The sequence below is a fragment of the Hyaena hyaena genome, unplaced genomic scaffold, assembly GCF_003009895.1.
Source record: "Hyaena hyaena isolate Hyena2069 unplaced genomic scaffold, ASM300989v1 scaffold_1, whole genome shotgun sequence".
Classification (NCBI taxonomy): domain Eukaryota; kingdom Metazoa; phylum Chordata; class Mammalia; order Carnivora; family Hyaenidae; genus Hyaena; species Hyaena hyaena.
The window spans coordinates 5,788,474-5,805,587 of record NW_024080633.1 but is presented as its reverse complement, the minus strand read 5'-3'; the positions used below and the strand labels follow the sequence as shown (position 1 = coordinate 5,805,587).

The following is a 17,114-nucleotide window of genomic DNA, read 5'->3' as shown; positions in this document are numbered from 1 at the left end:
TAGGGCTTTGATTGAATTCTGGGATGCCCTGAAAGGGCTACAATTAGAGTGGACACTTGCTACCATGGTTTGATGCCACTTCAGTGTCCTAAAAATCTGTTCCCATTCATCCCTCTTTCCATGCTCACTCCCCCTGTGTGGCTCTTGCAGGGTATTGCCTATTATCAAAGGAAATTGACTCTTTTTTTGCATTAATCAAAACCTCCACATATGAAATTTCCCCATTTCCCTTTGAGAAGATGATTACCTTCTTGATAGAGGATTATTAGGAAGTCTGATGAGGCAGAGGAATGCTCTCCACTGCTACCAAGTCCCGTTCACTAAGCCTTCGCCATGTGGGCTCTTGCACCTTGGCGATTCCATCTATATGCAGCTGTCCTCACAGCTGTCACTGGGTGGTCACAGTTGTTATATGAAGGGGACATGTTTGCACAGTCTGAGTCTGGAACACCCTCTCATCATTGGCCACCTACACAAATAAATCATCTAGTCTATCTCTCTCCCTCCCTTCCTGCTCTCTCTCTTACCTAGTTATCATGCACTTAGTGCATTTTTATTAACATATAGTTGGTTGCTTATTTTTCTCTTCTCCCACTAGATGTATGTCACTGAGTCAGGCACCATAGATTACTCATTTCCATTCCTTCCCAGTACCTGCTTCAGTGTCTTATATGCAAGGTAATCAATACATAATTGACATATTGGTTAAGATGAATCTAAGTCCCATAATTTATTATGGAGTATTTCCTATGCCAGTGGTTGTCACAGTGTGGTCTGAGAACCCCCCTGGGGTCCCTGAAATGCTTTCAGCAGGTATAGAAAGCCAAAACTATTTTCACAATCATTCTAAAATATTATTTGCCTTTTTCACTCTTACTCCCTCACAAACTTTATGAGAAGTGCACTGATAGAGTTTCAGATTCCACACTACAACTAGCCTTTAAGAAACTAGTACTTCTTTTGGATCAAAGAAGAATATCCACAGTTCCCCCCAAAAAAACCAATTAAAATGCTCATCTCTTTTTCAACTACCTATCTGTGTGAGGCAGGATTTTCTTCACTATCTTCAGACAAAATGGTATCACAACAATCTGGATGCTGAAAGAGAAGAATCCACGGGACTCCCATTAAGTCACTCAGTAAAGAGATTTGAACAAGTTAAAACAGTGCTACTCCCCTCAGTATGGTTTTTTGGTTTTGGAATATATAGTCACCCATCACAAAGAAATGTTATTTGTGCTCACACTTAATGGGTTTGTCATTAGTTTAAAATAAATTAATTGGTATATATGTATATATTTTTTTAGTTTTAATTTCAAATACGGTCAATAGCAATAGATAAAATCCACTTAAACAAAAGCTTTGAGTCCTCAATTATTTTTAGAGTGTAAAAGTGTCTTGAGACCCAAAAATTTAAGAATCACTCTCCTAATTTTTTCCCATAAAATAGCACATCACCGTAAGATGTTCTTAGGTGTTTTGTTCTAAAAGGTGGGGTGGTGGGGTGTATGTTCTTATTGGTATGAGAAATGCCATGTTAAATAAAGTTTAATAGGTAAATAGTTTTCTATCTTTCATGCTCTCTCAAAGCTTTTATTTTGCTAATGTTCTTTGTCAATATCTGAGGACAGGGTATTGGACTTCCACTGCCCTGTTAACAGATGATGACAAACCAAGCTGCTTAAAATGATACACACTTATCGTTTTGCAATTTCTGTGGTTCAGGGGTGTCTCAGGGTCCAGGTGTCTTCTGGGGCTGTGGGTCTGATGCTCACCTAGGGAAGGATCCTCTTTCATGCTCTCTTTGTTGGCAGATTTAATCTCCTCAGGGTGGGAGACTGAGGTCTCCCTTTTCTCACTGGATGTTGGTCAGAAGCTGTTCTTTGTGCCTAGAGGCTGCCCATGGGTCCTGTCTCTCTTCACACACTCTCTCAGAACAGGGCACCTAACTTCTTTACAGCCAACAATGGACAGTCTCTCCAGTCCCATCTGCTAAGACTGCATCTTACATAGCAAAACATTTTCAGAAGGGACATCCCATCTCCATATCCATATTCTTTGGCTAGAAGCCAACCACAGATCCTTTCCACACTCAAAAGGAGAGGTGTGAATGTGGGGGGATAGAAATCATGGGTGCCACCCTGTCTACACAGGTAGTCTATGCTTTACTCTGACTTACTGGACCAAAGGATGATTTCCTATGGCTATTAATATGCCAGGTAGCCCTGTCTCAGAAATGTTGATCTAAAGTATTCAGTATAATTAGACATACAACATTTTCCCCATATATTTTGTAAGGTGTGTGTGTGTGCGCGCGCGCATGTGTGTGTGTGTGTGAATGAGTGAAACATAATTTTAAAATCCCATTCATCCAGAAGTCAGCACCTACCTAGAGCTTCAGGAGTGTCTGGCTGAGGAAGCAATCCTTCATGTCATGGTAAGCAGTAGCTAAAGAAGAAACCTACTCCTTAAGTGGAGGCGGGGACTGTTCTGAGACAGAGGATGTCACCTATCTACTGACTGAATCACCCTGATTCTCCCTGGGAGCACGCCAACAATGCCCTTCCACAGAAAGGAGACAACTCTCTGTGCAGACTGGTCATAAATGGATCCTGAGATTGGGACCTGATATATGATGACTCTCAGAATCTAAAGACTGGCCTAGAGATAGCCTACGACTCTCAGACTAGAAAGAAATTGTTTAGGTCTATGGGGTTTGCACAGTAGAACTCTATTTTTCAAATAAAATACCATGTGACACTCTCTTAATTAAAGCAAACAGTGGACTGCTCTGGTAGAAACAGCGTGTCCTGCCCGCTGGAATTTCCAGTTGCTCCCCAACTGTATGAAACCCAGAATGCCCTTTGAAGTCATTTCTCTTGCTTAGCTCTCTCATTATAAATTGAAAAAACTGGGGCATCTAGGTAGCTCAGAAGTTCAAAGTCCAGCTTCAGCTCAGGTCATGATCTCGGGGTTCATGAGTTTGAGCACCACATTGGGCTCACTGCTGTCAGCATGGAGTCCGCTTCAGATCCTCTGTCCCCCTCTCTCTGCCCCTTCCCCACTCTTGTGCTTGCTCTCTCTCTCTCTCGAAAATAAACATTAAAAAAATAAATTGAAAAGTTGAACACCTGGTAAGTGAAATATCCTATCAAAACCACACCACCAAGTCTGAACCATCAGGAAACATTCAGAGCAATCCTCAAAGGTGACCCTCTGTCTCCTCACAGGGTAGAAAGGCCTCTCCACACACTGTGTATCCTCCAGCATCACCTAAGAGAACCCTCCCTCATGAGTTCACAATCCCTGTCAGTAACTCCCAGTTTAGGGACTCAGACCCAACTAGATCTTTGTGTAATTAACCAGAGAAGCATTGAGATTTTGTGACATCTCTAATTTTCGTGAGCAACCCAGCCACATAGGAAGTGAACAATCAGTGATTGTCTCCCAACCCCACAAGACCCTGGGAGGGTGGGGTGTAATGGGAAATCCCCCAAGACAATGGGAGAAGGCAACAATATGGCTCATCAGGCTAACCAAACCTTATCAACTTGAATCTAACCTGAGCTCCTTAGCTCTGTAGATGTAACAAAGAACAGTCAAAGCAGCAAAGGAAACCTCCTTTGGCAAGTCCAAAAAGAAACATATAATTGCTAGCCTGGTAGGGGATCAACCTGGAAGCTCACCTCTACCTGTGCCCAAACCCTGCCCGTGTTCTCGCCAATGTCCTCTTACAAAAGTTGATCCAAAGGCTTAATGAGCCAAAAGGCATTAAGAGTCATGCATGTGAATAATGCCACGAAGCCTTGCTTCTTTAATTGGATTCAAATAGCATCACCTAAGTTCCACATCCCAGGATATGCCCTGCTCTTTGTCACACAGCACTCCAATGCACCTCGTTCTGAAGAGCCTGGCAGGAGAGAAAGACATTAACTGTGAGATCTGCTGGCTTCTGCCAAATTCACAAATGCTGGCAGTTCAGCCTATAGATAGAATGAGGGGTAATTTCATGCAAATGCTCTGTGCTATTCCCTGAGCTCCAAGATTAGAGATGTCAGAAAATATAAGTGCTCCTCTGGTTAATAGCACAAAGAACTAATTCAGTCTGATTCCCTAAGCTAGAAGTTAAAGAACAGCAACTGTGAACTTAGGGAGGTATGATCTCCTTAGGGTGAGGCTGGAGAGGATCAGGCCATGGTACCTAACGGGGGAAACAGAGCCACCTTATGAGGGCTGCTCTGAACCACACTGAGGTGGTGTCCAGAGGCTCACATGGCTCTTGGGGCTTGGCCATCTTCTTGGTACCTGCTGGAAACATGGGCAGACGTAATAGGTAGTAATGAGATTATGCTGCTGCTTGGAGAAGGCAATTCCAGGCCAAGCCAAGGTTTTAGGCTTTGAGAACAAAACCAGGAATACATGTGCAATGGGTATGCTTCACTTTATTTCTTCCCTTTCTGAGAGAGACACTTGGTTCCTGGACACATCCCTCTTAGTTTCTTGGGTCCATGTCTCCATTTTGATATGCCAAATGACATTTGGTTATAGTCTCCAGAGGATATTGGCTTATTATTTAAACAGTGTATTTCTTGGAGATGATTTTACATCTTACAAATGGTATATAGCAATGGAATATTTCAGGGGAAAACAGATGATACGATCCTCCTATTTATTGTGTCCTAGGTATAACACAGAGATTACATGTCAGGCTTTGGATTTTCAGCTTTTTAATTTTCAGATTACCCTGAAGTATCTATGATGTTTTTGAGATAAAAACCACATGCTTCCTTCCTTTACCTCCCTCCACACAGTCACTAGAATACATCTGACTCCCAACTTTGCTAAAAGAAAGAAAAGAAGTTATTGTCAATCAGGAATCTATAGATCGCTTTTTGGTTTTCACATTTCTAGAATAGGATGTAAGACTGTAGACAAGCAAATCTCAAACCAGATGGTATATGTTATTAAAAACAAGAGCCTGATTAATTAGTCATTTTCTTGGAGGTTGACTTAGGATTGGGTCCTGCTTACCCTCTGCTGGCTGTGAGACCAGTGGAAGCCCCTTAACTTCTCTGGGCTATGTATTTCTCTAATCAATTTAAAATAATAATATTTCTTACATCTTAGGCTAATGTTAGTGAGGCTGATACACATGGCTAGTCTATAATAGGTGATACACATGACTAGCCTATAATAAATGATCAATAAGTAGTAGCTAAATTATAGTTCATTGATTTATATAATTAAAGCCCACAGCACAATTTTTTGCACAAAGTAAGTACTCAGAATTTCTCTATCCTCATCAGGTATCTGCCCAGACACATCACCCCTCTGCAAAGGCAATTTTTTCCAAATAATATAACGAGTCAAATGGAACATGTTTTCTGTTTATCCCCCAGGACATATGTTCTGCTTTTTATTTTATTTTTTGTTTTTGTTTCTAACACTGTACTATACACTAGTAGATTGGCCATTCCCAGCTATATAAGTGGGTAAGGTAAAGAAGTCAAATCAATTATTTAAAAAGTTTAGAAACTCTGTTTCTAGAAGAATTCCACCTATAGGTATTTACCTTGCCCAGCTCAAGACCAGCCTCAGTGGAGAACAGTCGATAGAAAGAAGACCACGGGTTTGCTTTGTCATTTGAGATAAAGGAGCTCTTTACAAGTGAACTGTATTTTATTTTATGGAGCTATCTACTTCAAATAAGTAGAGCCATGACTCACTGGAAATTATGAATCCTCACATTGTTCATACCCCCGTTGATTTACAAGTCTTTGAGGCCACGTACAAGTGAGGGATGTTTTACTGCTAAGTATTCATGACTCTTGTCCAACTACCCTTGAAAATAACAGTTTTCTGATTTGGAGGAGCAGGGATACATTGTAGGCAAACCCTCTGGTATGGATGTTTCCAGAAATGAGTTTACATATCTTCAATGAGATAGTGTCAATTTTGTCCCACAGATTATGCTGAAATACTGATGATGGTTTTTAAAATAGATTTAAAAAAACCCACGCACTCCTCCTTGTATCCCCTTTCATACAGTCTCGAGAATATGACTGATTCTTAGCTTTTCTAAAAGAATGGGAAGAAATCATCATAAATTAGGAATCCCTGGGTGGCTTTACTGATTATCAAATTTCTAGACTAGAATGCAAGATTATAGACAGATGAATCTTGAGCCAGACGGTATATGTTATTAAAATCAAGAGCATGATTAATTAGTCATTTACTTGGAGTGATTTATCTTGTACTTCTTTCCACTGGTGTTGGAATTGCCTGCTGTGGACGTCAGGTGTACCACTCTATTATGAATACTAATCAAAGTCCACAGAAGTGCAAATTGAGGGTGAATTTGAGCTCTACCAAACATCCATTTTAACGAGCTTTTATTGAATAGGCCTAAAGTCAAGAAGCCCATAAAACTACAGAGGAAGGAGATAAACCAGGAATGCTACTCCATCTCACTCTCAAAGGAGCTAAGTGCCAACCTGAGCCTGCATGCCTGGGACCTCAGGGCTGCCTTCCTGATGCATCTCTTCTCCTTCCCACATATTTCTCCAACCCACACCCCTCATCTTCATTTCAACTGCAGCCCATAAGCCCAGTGCCATCCCCTCTCTCCTAGGAAGTTGCAACAATTTCTTTACTCTGGTGCCATTAAGTGAAAAATGTAGCTCACCATACAACACTCCTTACACCCTTCAGTGGTTCCCATTGCTGTTTAGAAAGAAGCCCCAGGGCACGTGGGTGGCTCAGTCAGTTAAGTGTCCTACTCTTGATTTTGGCTCAAGTCATGGTCTCACAGTTCAGGAGTTCACAGTCCCCGCTTTGCGCTCTGTGCTGACAAGTGGAGACTGCTTGGGATTCTCTGTCTCTCTCTTTCTCTGCCCCTCTCTGCTCATGTTCTCTTTCTCTCTCAAAAATAAATAAACGTTAAAAAAGAAAAAAAAAAAAAAGAAGATCTTACTCCTTGGATCAGCCCATGAAGACTGTTCAATCACATCCCCAACCAACTCTCCCGCTTCATTTCAAATTTCTCTCTGACTTATTCAATGTGTATCAGCCCCACTACCCTTTTGAAGGGGCTTATAGTGTTTAAACTTCTTTTCTGCCTCAAGATTTTTCACCTCTTGGTCCCTCTTTTGAAAATGCCCTTCGGCAGTGTTTCTGCCTGGCTAAGTCTGTCTTCCTGTCTGTAGCTTCGATGTCACTTCTTCCCAGAATCCTCTCTTGTTTCCCCTTCACTTCCCTCTGGAGATAGTTACCAGCCCTGTAGTTTTCCCTTATAGTCAAAATGACAATGAAAATTGTCATTAATTATTATTTTTTTTATTTTATTTATGTCTAGCAGAGAGAGAGAGACAGCGTGAGCAGGGGAGGGTCAGAGAGAGAGGGAGTCACAGACTGAAACAGGCTCCAGGCTCTGAGCTGGCAGTCAGCACAGAGCCCGACGCGGGGCCCGAACCCACGAACCGCGAGACCATGACCCAAGCGAAAGTCGGATGCTTAACCGACTAAGCCACCCAGGCGCCCCTGTCATTAATTATTTTTATAATTAGCCATTAGCACTTGCTTTTTCTTTCCCTAGACTCGCCATATATGGGCTGTATCCTTAGCTCCTAGCACAATGCAGGGTATGTAGAAGGCTCTCAGTAAATGAGGGATCGAACAACAATGATGAAAGCTGTCAGGGGGACCATGAGCCACCCATGCAAACTGGTGCCTCTGCCCTTCTGGGCTCACAGCTGGACTACATTTCCCAATCTTTCTTGCAGGTAGGTGGTCACATGATTGAGTGGGTACACTACATGTGCCTTCTGAGACAGACCACAAAACCCTCTCAGAGCAGTTTGTGATATTTCTGTGTTCTAGCTGACTGGATGTGGATGTCTAGGGTCACTTTGAAGGCCATGTGTTGAAAATGGCAGAGCCACCCACTGGCCTCGCTTTCAAAATAACTCCAAGGAAGGAAGTCTCCAACTGAAACTGCTGGTCCAGAATTGTTGTGTGAGCAGGAAGTAGACTTCTGTGCTATTAAGCCACTGGCATTTCAAGGTCAATTTGTTACTGCAACTTAGCCCACCCACAGTAATACATTAGGAGGCTAATACATAGGATTCCAGGCTTTGGAAATGACTGAAAAAAAGGGTGCCCCCAACACACACTATACATATACCTCCATAATCATGTGAGTAGATTTTTGGAGGTAGAAGGAAAAAATGGAATCTGACAAAGTAGCAAACTGTGTAAAAAAAATAGTATTTAATTTTTTTAGGGTGCCTGGGTGGCTCAGTCAGTTAAGCACCCTACTCTTGATTTTGGCTCAGGTCATGATTGCAGGGTCAAAGGATCAAGCCCCGTGTCAGGCTCTGCATGGAACATGAAGCCTGCATAGGATTCTCTCTCTCTCTCTCTCTCTCTCTCTCATCTCTCTCTCTCCTGCTCACATGTTTTCTCTCTCTCTCTCTCTCTCTCTCTCTCAAAAAATAAAAATAAAAATTTTCTCTTTATTTCCATTTATTTCTCTCCCTCCACTGACTCTATCTCCAATAGCTATGAGAATAATCTGACTACTAGTGTTTCTTTGTAAGGGAGCCACCACTGCCTCTCACATTTCTCCCTATTCTTACATGCTGCCCTAGTAATTCCAATTAAAGCTCTGGGTGCAGGTGAGCCCCCACAGTTATGAAGGGAGGGCTTCCTAAAGAAATAGAAAGTCGGGAAGTCTTCTCACTGAAATTAGACTCTCATCTAGCAAGCATTCCATTTAGTTCAACACAGAACTTACTTTTGCCCTAAGACAGTTCAGGGAGAGGAAAAAAATCACTGGACAGACTTTTCCAAATGAATAAAAAGTTCTTCTCTATATCCTTGGGGTTTCTGTCAAGTCATCTGAGGGCTGAAGCCCTACCACCTGTAGGTTACCTCTCTGTTCCCTCATGCCCCAATGGCTAACTCAAGCTGAGCGGAAGACAGGCTCACGCAGCTTTGCAAGCCTCTGCTGAGCAAGTTAATCTCGCTGAGTTAATGATGATGCCAGCACTAACCACCATCACAGAGAGCCTAATCAGTCAGCTGGTTGGAACTCTGGGGCCTGGGAGCGCGTCTCTCCTTGCCTAGCTGTCCTCAGGCTGTGGAAAACTCTGTACTTATTAGGAGCACCTGCTTGCAGACTTGGGGAGCCTTCGTCCCTGAAAGGGAGGAACTGAGCACTTTCTGGCTCTGGGTACAGATCTCCCATGCTCTTGGAAGGCTGTTTCTTCCACAGGAAGTGTCCCTGGGTGCCAGCCCTGCAATAATGGAAAGGAACATTTTCTCACATCGAGCCACACCTGTTGTCAACAAGCATTTGCTTCCAATCTATTTAAGCTGCACGGGGGAAGGAGACTGTGTGGGTCTCGGGTATTTTTTTGGCAATGCTGGGCCCACAGCACCTGGGAAAGCTTCACAAAGTCTATGCTATTGTTTGGGAAGTGGGGTTGCTCCTAGTAACAGCTGCTGTGTTTCAATAGAGACCTGAGGCCTCTGGGAAAGTCATAAAGGCCTCGTCCAAGCCCCTGTGCAGAGCTGAGTGCCAGGCCTGTAGAGTTGAAAAGCTGCCCATGCCTGTTAGGACTCCTGCAGACTCACCAGCAGTAGGAGCAAAGCAGAGAGAAGGCCAGTTTCCAGCATGTGATCAGTGCTGGAGCTATTTTTGTTGTTACTGGTTTGATTTGGGTTAAAGATGTCATTAGGAAAGGTTATGTTAGGTGTCTGTGTTGAGTGAATAAAATACCCTAAGATGTACTTATCCACCTGTAGTTCTTTTGTTCATCTGTTCTGATTTGTTTTTATTTATAAATTCACTTATTTATTCCTTTCCCCTTTCCTTCATTCAGGACCAGAGACCAATCCTGAATCCCAGTTCTTTAGACTTGCTCCCTGAGGCCCAACTTCAGTTCCTTGCACCTGTCTGATGCCTTAAATACTCCCATAACTTCTGCCTCTGGAAGAGGAGCCTCCAGAATACAGATATTTCTTCTAAACAGCAAAGTGTCACTCTTGGAGAGAACATAAGGGCTAGGCATTCATCCACTGAATTCCCTGCTGTCATGGTGCCCACCCCTGGACATTATGCCCATATTTACCATGTGCAGCACGAGGGTTCACATGTGTACAACCTTCTTTGAATCATTCTGACATAGTAAGCCAGTCCTTCTTGAGAATTCCCACAGCAACATGGCTTCATTCTCTACAACGGCACCCAGCATTCGGCTGTGTGATTTTTGGCTTGTTTATGACTCCTATACAAGACTGTAAGTTCCTTAAGGGTAGAGGAGGGACTTATGTGCTTCTTTATTACCAAGCCCAGAGGTCTGTTAAATGTTTGCTAAAGGATTTTTTTTTAAAGAATGGCCAGTTGTACTGATGATAAGAGTATATTGATGGATGAGAAGGCAGATGAGTGAGCCATGTATGAAAGGATGAATGTATAAATGGATTTATAGGTAAAGAGGAGAGCAAATGGGTGGTTGGATGGATAGGGACAGATAAATGAACAGGTGTGCAGATGGGATGGTGGGTGCATGGGTGAGTAAATGGATGGTTGGATGAGTCCATGCTTGAGTGGATGGATGGATGATAGACTAATCAGTGGGTGGATGCATGGATATAGATTAATTGGTGGGTGGGTAGATGGACGGATCATAGATTAATCGGTGGGTGGAAGGATGGATGAACAGAGGCTGATTGAATGCTTGATGAGTGAGGATGAGTACACAGTGACTGGGTAGCTAGATGAATGGATAAGGAATGACCTCAACCATCAAGGGGTCAATGTCCACATCAATAGCATAGCTTTCTTTCAGTAAAATAATCTCCAACTGTTAATCCCTTGAAGAAAATCACAAAACCTGAACTGCCAGCAAGTGAGTCGGCAGGCCCCTCTCCTGGAGCTGAAAGAATATGAAGAATGCTAGAGTTTCAGGCTATTGCCAATAGGTGAAATGTTTTCCTGTGGCAACCAACAGCATTGCTCTGGCAAGAGTCAAATCTGCTTCGTTACCTTTTAAGAATAATTTCCTGTATATTAAAATTGCCCCTTTTATTCTTCAGAAATGATACCTAAAATGAACCTTGAGGCAAGCTGTAGAAGATGCAATTAAAACAAAAATGGACACCGAGGGAAATAAGGGAGTGGGGCCCGGAACTGCCTGCCTTCCCGGGCAATCCTTGAAAAACAGTCCCTTCAGATAAGCAAGATAAGAGAATTACTCCCCCAAACGTGACCTTGCTTCAAAGCCACACTGCCTTCCTCACTCCAGTGTATGGTTAGTCAGAAAATAAGAGAAGGTGTAGTATTCATTTACTGACATATGTAGAATGAAACATAACCCTTGTTCCTGTGTGTTGCATTACTGTTTTTTATTATTACTACTGTGCTACAGACGTCTTTCCTTCCTTCAAGATAACAATAGAACAATGAACCCATTTGAAAGAGAAAAGCTGTCAGTTTGGATAAAATTAGTCTGTTTTTTTAATTAAAAAAAGGGGGAGACTAATGCCAATTGTAATTTTAGTAAGTTTTTTCTAATGTGAGTTTATTAAACCATGAATTTTCCCTTGGGCTGAACTAATGACCACTATTAGGTAGTCTACTCTATTTTAAACGATCAAAATACTCAATGAAATAAGATGAAAATTATAGATAGTGATAATTACAAAATGTCAGCATCACCTGGAATCAATTTACTAATATGTCAGCTTGGGTCTGGAGGAGCAGAGTCATTTTAAAATGTGTAGAAGGCATGTTGCATGGGCTGCTGTCACTTATCCCTTGGGGACTGTCATGACTGAATATTTATATCCGTTGCTCTTCTGCAGTTGTATCTAGCCTGCTGGCTACACCCTTTTTCAGAGAGCAAAGGGAGTACTGGCAAGGAGAGACAATTCCCCCGCCTCCTTGAATCCCCAAGTCCTTTCCTGAATTTTTTCCAGGGAAGTGAAGACGGAGCTTTCAAATCAACCAATTCTGTTGTAACCACTTGGGGTCCGTACCTGTGGTTTTCCTCTTAAATATATAGTGTTGACCATTCCCCAGTTCCTGCCAGTGAACAGGAGCAGGGTCTTATGTAATTAGACCCATTGCAAACACTGTTGCTTGGTTTTAAGTCAGAGTTTCAGCTGTGCTAGTTTTGCTTAGGTAAATCACCTGTGTACCTGAATGCGTGAGCAAAATGAATGTGCTCTTGGCACAAAAGGGCAGAGACTGCATCCCCTAAAGTGTACCTGTCGGGGAAAGTCACCATTAACGTGATGCACACGCACAGATGTGTTTGGCCCCCTTGTGGGACTGATCAATTCCCGGAGGCTGTCGGGGGTGCCTGTGTGACAAGAGGGGATGAGAACCGCGACCCTCCCACTCTCCCTTCCCCGCAGTTGCCCACCCCGTCGTCCTATCTTGCCACCATCTGCCAGACAAAAGATATTCGAGGGTAAACATGTGCCCACACGCAGACACACTCGCAAGTGCTGCATTCCTCGTGTAAACAACCACCAACAATTTGGCTCTTGTGGGAGGGAGCCCTGGGTAAACTCCTAAAGAAGAGCTGGCAGATTATGGGTCAATTATGAGATTGGCTTAAATCCTTATTTCTAGTTCTTTTCTGCTTTGTCTTCTGTTGCCTCCTGCCCTGGCCTTTGGGGCCACTGATCATGCTTCTAGGTCCACTCCAAACTCTGTCCTGCACAGTGTGTTTCAGATTCCTTTGTCCCAAGGGAGCTAGAATTCTTCCTACTGAATGACAGGGAAAAACCGTGCTGTGCCAGCAGCCTGATTTGACAGGGACTGTTGGACTCTGTACAGGAATTCCTGGAGCAACCTCGGCTCTGTACTGGGTGGATAGCTCTGGGAAGCAGCACAGTGCAGTGGTGGAGACCATAGCTTCTGAAGCCAAATTGCTGCCAACCAGCTGTAGGACCTTGGGTAAGTCCCCAACTTCTCTGTGTCTCAGTTTCCTCAGTTTGTAATGAAGAAAATTACACCCGTCTACTAGAGATTATATTGGGTCAAGTGCTTAGAATGGAATCTAGCACACAGGAAGTGCTTTATATGTATTTATTACATTAAAAATAATCCCTAATAAGCTGATTATTAAAGCCTCAGTCTTCGATTCTCAGCCTCCCCTGTCTTTTACACTTCGAGGTTCCTTTTCATCTCTGCTACAAAGTTCTGCACCTTTCTTTGTGCACTGGGATCTCAATCTTTCTATCTGAGACCGATTTAATGTACCCAGCAGTCATCAGAAGTGATTCCTGATTTTTATCTTTTCTCATACCTGCACTTGTATTTAAAACTATTATAGAATTCAAGACCAAGGATACTTCAGTTCCTGAGACTCAGACAATCAAAGCATTTTAAATCCACTATTGAAATAAGGAATGGAGGTGGTAGTCTTGCCATGTCCCATGTCTGGAAATGATTGAATATAGGTGCCTATTACCTTGTGTGCATAAAGCATAAAGCTGTTGTAAATAATGAGGACTCTGGCTAGGCCTGAGTTAAAATCTACTAGTTTTCAAAAGGAAATGCATGAAATGATAAATAATAAATAAAGAAGGGGATGTTTCCCTGCCAACCATATCTGATAAATACGTCCTGGGGATCACATCTTAAAGAAAGGCAGATTGTGTGTGCGTGTGTGTGTGTGTGTGTGTGTGTGTGTGTGNGAGAGAGAGAGAGAGAGAGAGAGAGAGAGAGAGAGAGAAAGGAAGAGAGAGATAGAAAGGGAGAAAGGGAGGGAGGGAAAGAGAGAGAGAGAAAGAGAGAGAGATTGATTCCAAAGGCCATTCCCAAAAAGGAGCTGCAACAAGGTCTTGGGCAAAGTTTGCATCATGAATGAGCATAAAACACCTTCCATTCCAGGGAGACTATTTCAAAGGTCAATACTTATTTGTGTAGAAAAGACAGAGCAGCAACATGGGAATGTACTCACCACCCAAAACTTGGCAGTAAGGCTGGCTTTAGCATCATGGATCAAACAGGTGAATGTAAAGTTATTGAAAGTGTCTTAATATTTGTAGACCAGCAAAACCTGATTTCTATCCTGAGTGTTCCAGACTGAAATGTCCGTATCCTATCAAGGGTATGTAGACAGATACAAGGGGATGCATCACTCCTCAAGACAAGCAAGATATTCTGGGGGTACAATTCTGTTAAATGTAAGTAATTTGAAGCATTACTTTGCATTAAAGTAATCATGGATATTGTGGTAGGTGGTGTCTGGCCCTCAATGGTCTCTGCCTCTCTGCCTGCATGCCCTTGGGTAATTTCCCCTCTTGAGTGTGGGGAGAACCCACTAATTTGTTTCTACTGAATAACATGGCAAAAGTGGCAGGATATCCCTTCCATGATGAAGTTACCAAAGACTGACTTCTGTTTTGTTGGCATTTTGGCTCTCTAATTCTTCTCGCTTGTTTGCTCAGAAGAAATTGCTGCCATGTTGTGAGCCACCCTATGGAGAAGTCCATATGGCAAGGAACTGGACTTTCTTTGGCCAACAGCCAGCATGGACTAAGGCCCTCAGCCCAATAGCCTGCAAGGATGGAATCCCGCCAATAATCCCTGAGTGAGCTTGGCAGTGAACCCATCCCCAATCCAGGCTTGAGAGGACTTCAGCCCCAGCCCACACCTTCACTGAAGCCTTGACTGGAGCCAGAGGACCTGCTAAGCAACACCCACATTTCTGACCCACAGAAACTGTGCACTAATAAATGTGAGTTTGTTATGCAGCAGTAGATAACTGTATGGTTTATTATGGACTAGGGTTTCAGCTCATGCCCAAATACAACCCCCCCCATCCCCGAATTACACACTCTAGAACATGCCATTTACAAAGAACATGTTAATATAAATAATACTAAAGCCCTGGAGCCATCTTTCCATCTTCACTTTGCATCCTTTTGATTGGCCTATCTGACCTGAATTCCTTGATCCTCAGTTTCCTCATCTGTAAAGTGGGGATAAGAATCTTGGCATCAAAGAAAAAAAAAAAAAAAGGAATCTTGGAATCATCAGTTTCCTGGGAAAAGGTAAACCAGTGGTCTCTGAATAGCATAGTACCCAGCATACAACAGCTTTGGTCCTGTGCAAAGTGCCAGGACACTTAGGTCTCTGTCTTTACTGCAGCTAGATGTGGAATCTGCCACCTCTTCTCTGTCAGAGGAAGGGAGGAGCAAGGTCACCTCAAACCAGCTCTGCTTTCCCAAGGCAGCTCCCCTCTGGTGTTTGATTATATCATTAAGTACCAGGTGTTTGGTTTGGAAAGAAAACCAACTCCATACTCAACCCCCTAAGCACAATGAAAACAGAACACAGATAGAACATGGATTTAACCTTCTCATTCAGTTAAAGCCTATGTTCTCCAAATCAAATAGATTCTTATTTGAAAAGGAGCTTCGTATTTGCAGGTTGTTTGCGTATTATTAAATTTGCCACTATGTCCAGCTGGTCCCTTTGTGTGTCCCCATTTACTAAGTAATGTTTACAGATTCAGAGACTCCAACTAATCATGGCTGCTTGTTAAAAATAATAAAGGGCTCTGGCCAATTGAGCACCAACTCTGTGCTGGGCATTTCTGCATATGCAGATTTTGGTATTTTTGCAAACACATATGGCATAAATAGTGCCATTTGCTATTTCTTCCTTCATACCTCCATCCATTCATAGAAAAAAAAAACCATCAGAATGTGTCCCAAACAGACTCTAGTCTAGGGATAGACTTAAGGGTTATTTGTCCCAATGTGCACTCAAGCAAAGAAGAAAGGTACTAACGATACAAAAATCAACTGTGTCTGTCTCTGTGCTGGGATCTCTCTGCAGGGGGTCTCAGGGAAGCTGTGAGGCATAGGAGTTAAGGTCATTGGCCGAGGGGCCAAACTGCCTGAGTTTTCATCCTTGCTCCACTATTTACTTACCAAAGAGCCTCAAATTTCTTACTTAACCTTTCTGTGGCTCAGTTTCTCCAGCTGTAAGATGAGGTTAATAGAGAACTATCTCATAACATTGCCTTAAAGATTAAGTTAGTCAACAGACTTTAAATATTTATCTTACATTGCAATCAACAACTGTTATCATTCTAACCTTTGATATAGTCTATGGGTGTATGTGGTTCCACTCCCATTTTATAGATAAGAAAGTAAAGTTCAGAGAAAGCAAAAATCGTTCCCCGGGCTCGTAGAGCTGGTAGACAACGGAACTGGAAAAGCAACTTACACACGGTGGAGTCCAAAGCCATGGCTACCACAATTGCTGAACTATGAGGCTTTGCTGATTCTCTTATAGATGTGGGTAATCCTGATAGTGACCATGAAATGGCCATTTCCTGTGTGCCAGGTACCATCCTAAGAGTTGCACATGAATTTGTCTCATTCACTTTTCATCACATCTTTTTGCAGTAGGTGCGATTGTCACCATTTTACAAATAAGGAGACTGAAGTTTAGGAAGGTTAAGCAATGTACTCAAAGTCACAAGTGGGTGGTGGAGACTCCTACTGGTCACTATACCCTGTCCTGCTCTCCTTCCAGGCCTGTGGGGGGATTAGGCAGGGTCCTAGGGCCATTTGGCAGGGTCTCTGACTCATTCTTGCTCAAGGGCTACAGGCAGAAGTGACCTGGTTCAGTTCTAAGTCGAAGCATTTCATTGCCAAGACTCTCCAATGCCCCTTCCCTGGCTGCAATCAGAGGAGCACATTTGGTAAAGGAGGGGCCCTAAGACCAGGCAGCCTTGCTTCCGTAGCCACCTCATGGAGAATCCTTGCCTGACTTGGTTTTCACGAGGGACAAATAACCCTGTGTCGTGTGTGGACCCTGGGATATGTGCCTCGTTTGTGATTTGGCGAACTTCATCTATCCTGGCTGACACGGCTGGTACATGGCATTTCCAGGGCTCAAACCCTAGAAGATGAGAACAGTGATAACTTTAACACAGGGTAGTGTTGAGAATTAAATTATATCAGACAAAATCCATATGGAAAAGTATAGCACAGAGCTGAGCACCTGGTAACTGCTCTATAAACGTTTGGCAAAAGAAAGAAGAGAATCCTTTTTCTGAAGATCAAGATTAAAACCT

At 42.9% G+C, this 17,114-nt stretch overlaps 1 protein-coding gene and 1 long non-coding RNA gene across 2 annotated transcripts in view; one reads left to right on the top strand and one right to left on the bottom strand.

The window, feature by feature from the left end:
* The window catches only part of CDH13 (cadherin 13), a 1,034,982-nt gene that overhangs the window by 868,913 nt on the left and 148,955 nt on the right, over positions 1 to 17,114 (bottom strand). The window lies entirely within an intron of this gene.
* LOC120228776 lies at positions 12,858 to 14,742 on the top strand. Its single transcript, XR_005527588.1, has 3 exons — positions 12,858 to 12,970; positions 14,068 to 14,205; positions 14,470 to 14,742. It is a non-coding gene; the product is annotated as an uncharacterized LOC120228776 (long non-coding RNA).